The sequence below is a fragment of the Sinocyclocheilus rhinocerous genome, unplaced genomic scaffold (genome assembly GCF_001515625.1).
Source record: "Sinocyclocheilus rhinocerous isolate Xijiao unplaced genomic scaffold, SAMN03320098_v1.1 scaffold472, whole genome shotgun sequence".
NCBI lineage: Eukaryota > Metazoa > Chordata > Actinopteri > Cypriniformes > Cyprinidae > Sinocyclocheilus > Sinocyclocheilus rhinocerous.
Window position 1 is genome coordinate 208,371 of NW_015641089.1, and position 5,848 is coordinate 214,218.

Below are 5,848 nucleotides of genomic sequence, written 5' to 3' on the forward strand. Positions count from 1 at the left end.
CACACACACACACACACACACACACACACTCTCACACACACACACACACACACATCACCGTTAATAATGTTAATGCTGGCAGACTCTCATGGCATTTCTCAACATCAATTACGGTCTATATTCCGCATCATTGGGGTTCTTGTGGGTCAGCTATTAATAAAGAGCAATTAATGTGATGGAACGCGGTACGAAGTTTGAAGGAAAGTCACTTCAGTCGTCTGCGTGTTTATGGTTTAATTGGATCCTGTAAGCCAGCGGTGCTCAGTCTGTGGGAAGGCAAGGTATTGTTAGGAGTCTTAGAGAGACTGTCCCAGTTCTGCAATCCCTGCCACTTTCACACATTCAGATCTGCCACGGAGAACAAATATGTGAGAAACAACACAGCTTCCACTCATTTTCCTTGCAGAAACGCAACCGCACGACTCCAGAAGACACAATTTGTATGTACTATTTTTATGATACTTTTGTGAGCTTCCACTCATTCCTCATCCACTTCATCAAAAAAGAAAAGAAAAAAAAAAATCTGGAATTTAAAAAAGAAAAAATTAATAAATTTGTTCAGCAAGCTTGCAATGAATTGTTGAAAAGTGACAGTAAAGACATTTATAATGTTACAGAAGATTTCTATTTCAAATAAATGCTGTTCTTTTAAACTTTCTATTCAAAGAATACAGAAAAAAATATTAAGCAGCACAACTGTTTTTAACATTGATAATAATCAGAAATGTTTCTTGAGCAGCAAATCAGCATATTAGAATGATTTCTGAAGATCATGTGACACTGAAGACTGGAGTAATGATGCTAAAAATTCAGCTTTACATCACAGGAATAAATTTCATTTCAAAACGTATTCAAATACAAATCTGTTATTTTAAATTGTACAAATATTTCACAGTATCACCGTTTTTACGGTATTTTTAATTAAATAAATGCAGCCTCAGCCAGCATAAGAGACGCTGAACTTTAGAACGGTAGTGAGTATCAGTATTATAATTCACCCTGATTTCTTGATGTGAATAATCAACATCAAATATTTCAAAACCCATACTGATTGACTAATAGCAGCGGTAAGAATTATCAAATTAGCCAAAATATTAAAAAACAAACATTAAAGAGGCACGACAGTATGGCCTTACATTTGTTCAGAGCAGAATTCGCAAACGCTTATACGAAATGGATTTAGAGGTCAGTGATACTGAAAGCTCTTCAAACACAAAAGCAGCCCAAGAAATACAAGCTCTTAACAAGGGCCTATTTCCAACCTTGCCACTTTAATCAGACAATCAGCTGCTTCATTTCGCAAAACAGGACCAAATACAGACATAATTTAAACAAAAACATCATAACTGCGATATAAAATGTGCCAAATTTTGTCAACATCAGGAAGACACAAAGCCCTTTTTTGTCTGCGTTAAAAACCTCGTATGCATCTGTGCAGGAAAAAAGGAGCTCGGCAAAATAAAAATGGCATCCAGTTTGAACGTGAAGCGGGGAGAGAGGTCTCTCACGGGAATGGTTCAGATCACAAAGGCCAGCGTCTAATGGTTAGGAGAGTGAGTCACATGCCTGTTTCTGTCTCTGCCGCTTTTCCCTTTTTCTCCCTCCCTCTCATGCAAGCAGCTCCCGCTCGCACGAGCTCCATGGAAATACGCCTGCTCTAACCGTCCGGCGTGCAGTAAATGCACTCGACAGAAACGCTGCAGCGTACCGGTGTCATCTGTGCAAATGAAAGCAAAACTGGGACACGACAGTAAACAGAGCAGCGAAATGTGCAGCGCCAGTTGGTGCACATCTGATTTCTTGCAGACAGACATGTTGTTGATGCATAATGTTGTCCATGGCCTTCTTTAACGTTAAAATGAATGCATAATGTAGGTGTAAAAGAAAATAAGCAAAATAGTTAAAAATAGTTTTAGCAAGTCAAACTACATGACGTATCAATTTCTCAAGTATATAAAATATGATCTGTCTGAAAATGCACCTTATTATTTCAAATGCACGAGAGCGTTCAGGTTGTAAATGATTGTGCGATTATACTGTACTATTACAGAAAATTCAAATAAAAAATCCTGGAAACAAACCTACAAGACTAACATACTAATAAAACGAAAAGAATAATGTTTTAAATAACACAACTACTGGTATGGATTTTTAATGGCCAAAAATACCAATATCAATGGTGGAAGTTGGCTGATATAATGTTGATATATTCAATAATCCAATTTACATAAAATGAGACTTGCATAAAATTGCGGATATTAAACATTTATTTCACACACTATTTACTCAATTCACTAATATTGGTTTTTAGTATATATTTTGAAAATGTTTTATTATTAGAATATTTATGTTTCCAAGGCTGGTTTGACCCATATGGATTTTTTAATGGCCAATAATACAGATATCAATAGTGAAGGTGGCTGATATAAGGCTGATATAATATTTCAGTTTATGGGAAATGAGATGTGCATAAAATTGTTTAAATTAAAATAACCACATTTTACACACCATATACTCAAAATTCTGTAAAAAATTTTGAACAAATATTTATTATAAAAATATTTATGTTGACAAGTATACAGAATTATTATGTTGTCATATTATGTTGACAAGAATAATATGTTTACAAGGCTGGTTTGACCAATATGGATTTTTTGATGGCCAACGATACAAATATCAATAGTGAAAGCTGGCTGATATAATGCTAAAATAATCTATGACAAATGAGACGTACATACAATTACTTAAATCAAATAAGCACTTATTTTACACAATATTTACTTAATTTTGCACAAATAATAAAAAAAACATTTGTTATTATGATAATTATTTTGACAACAATATTTGTTTACAAGGCTGGTTTAGCAAATAAACATAATATCAATAATATCAATAATACAAATATCAATAGTGGAATGTGACTGATGTAATGCTGATGAAAATAATCCAATTTAAGGGAAAAGATGTGTGCATAAAATTGCTGAAATTAAATAAACACTTATTTCAGATACTATTTACTCAAAATTCTGTACAAATACAAAAAAAAAAAGTTTATTATTAGAATATCTATGTTGTCAAGAATATGTTTACAAGGCTGGTTTGACCAATATAGATTTTTAACGAACAATAATACAATTATCAATAGTGGAAGGTGGCTGATGTTAGATAAAATCTATCAAAATATTCAAAGATGTTTATAAATAGAATATTTCTGTTGACAAGGCTGGCGTCAACATTTGAAATTGACACAAGGGGAATACCACTTTTAATAATCAGCCAACCGGATATAGTTGTCGGTCAATGACAATAGTTTCAAAATTATAATAAAAAAAAAATATTATAATATAATAATAATTAAATGGTATTAAGAGGAGAGGTGTGGCTGTTTTGACATAACAGCAAACTTCGCTTATAGGCCCAAATGAGAAAAACAAATGTGTGTGTCAGTGTTTTAACTGAGAAAATCTGCCTTTTTGAGGTTATGTTTATTATTTCGAACTGTTAAACTCAATTTCATTGTCAGTCTCTTTATTTTGGCTCAATCTGTGTCGCTTTTCATCTGCCAAATGCAGTTTGTTATTTTGCTGAGATACGCGAGTGTTGCCTTGACAGTCGCTGCAAATTCCCAGCACATCAGCACCGCCACGGATTCTTTATCTAATAAAAACACGCCATATAACTATAAAAGATGCTTTTCGGAGACTAAGTAGCCCTGAAGCAACCTGGACAGAGCCAAGCCTGTTATTATTTGTCATAACGTAGATTCTCACACAGGGGCCTTTCGTGCATGTGGCCCCGTGACTTTAAAAAGGGTCAATGGAAAAACAGCAGGAACCACAGGCTCTCCTTGGACAGTGCCCAGCTGTGGAAAACTGGGATCTTTGAATATTAATCCCAAATATGTCATTCTGAAAGCGTGTGAGCGCAGAACAAAGTGAAGGGAGTGGGCGTGAACATCTGATCTAGACTGCAAACTCACAGGCTAAAATTAATCTCAAATCTGTCCTCCCCAAAAACAAATGTCAAACCAAAACCTTGAAGCTACAACCAAAAATGCTTAAATCATTACATAACCACAACAATAATCTGTCTACACTGGGGGGGGGAAATGGCGAAGAAACCATTTTACTCAGAAAATACTAGAAAATTTCATACGTAATTACAAAGAAATGGTCAGTAATATATTGAATTTAATGTGAATTTCTGAAGTAGAAAGACCAAAAATAGTATTTTCATGTTAAATGTACACTAATAATCTTAGTTTTATTTACAACTTTAAAAATTAATTTATTAGTGTGGCTTAAATGTAGATTTTACAGTAAGCAATTTCATCCCTTTAAAATGTGATTAATATATATATATATATATATACATACATGCATGTAAATATTCAGCAATAATTCTTTATTCACAAATTAATTAAATGGATTAATCAGAATGAATATCCACCCTGCAAACAAAAACATATATTTTCAATATACAGACCTGTCTTTCTTAAAAATTATTTTACACATATACATCACACACATACATATGCATGTAAATATTTACATTAAAAATGTATTAAATTATATCCAAAAACAAATATTCTTAATACACAGGACTCTGTTTTCAAAATGAAAGCCAATTAAGAATAAAAAAACTATACTAAACCATTATAAATGTAAATACATAAACTGGTATATATTTTCCCATTTTTATAAAATTATTTGCATAATTTTATATTTAAAAACATATATATTATATACATAATATTTTGCCAGTGGGTGAGATGTGGTGCCTCCCAGTAAAAGCCTGATTCGTGTCAATTAAACTGTGCTCATAGTAAACAATGTAGTAATGTGTTATGTCATCACAAAAATCTCTATGAAAGACACTAGGAAACGCAGTTGCACTTGACATGCTTCTGGCTGTTGCTACACAGCTGAAGACGCCTCGGTACGTCCTTTAGACAAAAGGTTTCTGCGAGAAGGACGGTCACCAAATAAAGCTTTGTGCAAACCACACAGTGAGAGTGAGTGAGTGAGTGAGAGAGAGAGAGAGAGAGAGTGAGAGAGAGAGAGAGAGAGAGAGCGCTGCATGCATGGATACAATATTTCATGCACGTCGCAGCTGCAACCGCGCTCAATATAACAAACACCTCGAAATAATTACACAAATATATTTACATACATTCCATGCATTGATGCCAGACATTTAAAGAGGAAAAATGGGTGGTGGAAAATAATGCAAATTACAATAAATGCAACGCGTTCTGGTTGAGTGTCTGACAGGAAAGATCCAACTTAAACGGATTTATTATGAAAGCTATGGCATACAGTATAATGCTGCGGTCTGCGCCACCCCTCTCACGCACAGACAATGAGCCCGCAGTGGGTTTAGGAGACACGCGGGCCCCTCCAGCTCTTCACGCCCGCGTACAACGCACACCAAACGCGCCTGTCACTGACGCACGCACGGCACACAGCTAGTAATATTCACAAAAAGCCTCGAAAATCCCACACAACACTGGGTTATTGCCGTTCTAGCACTCAGGCTGGTCGGTTAAGCTCTCTCTCCCGTAGCAAAACTCAACGCGTTTTCCTCGTTCTTCAGTCGTGAACCGCGACAATAAAAAACAACAACTGAAACTTTCCGCTTACCGTCGCAGCGCTCTTCGGCTTCCTCTTCGTCATTCACCTACGAGCAGAGGACGAATTCTCGGCAGTTTTAAGAAAAAGAAACGCGTGTGTCGGAGGGTAAAAACTGAACATTAACCCTACGGCTGCGTGACGTCTCTCAGCGCTGCTTTTGAAAACATCGCCGTCGGTCCGTCTCTAGAAAAGCCCCAGCAAAAAAAAAAAAAAAA

The 5,848-nt window shown here is 35.4% G+C and overlaps 1 protein-coding gene across 5 annotated transcripts in view; it reads right to left on the reverse strand.

Annotated features, from left to right (window-relative positions):
- LOC107754582 (ankyrin repeat domain-containing protein 12-like) overlaps positions 1 to 5,821 on the reverse strand; it is an 89,365-nt gene extending 83,544 nt beyond the window's left edge. For all 5 annotated transcript variants that reach the window (XR_001641600.1, XR_001641601.1, XM_016571077.1 and 2 more), the window contains exon 1: positions 5,643 to 5,821. The gene's annotated coding sequence lies outside the window, so the exon portion shown is untranslated. The remainder of the gene's footprint in view (positions 1 to 5,642) is intronic.
- Positions 5,822 to 5,848: the final 27 nt, after the last annotated feature.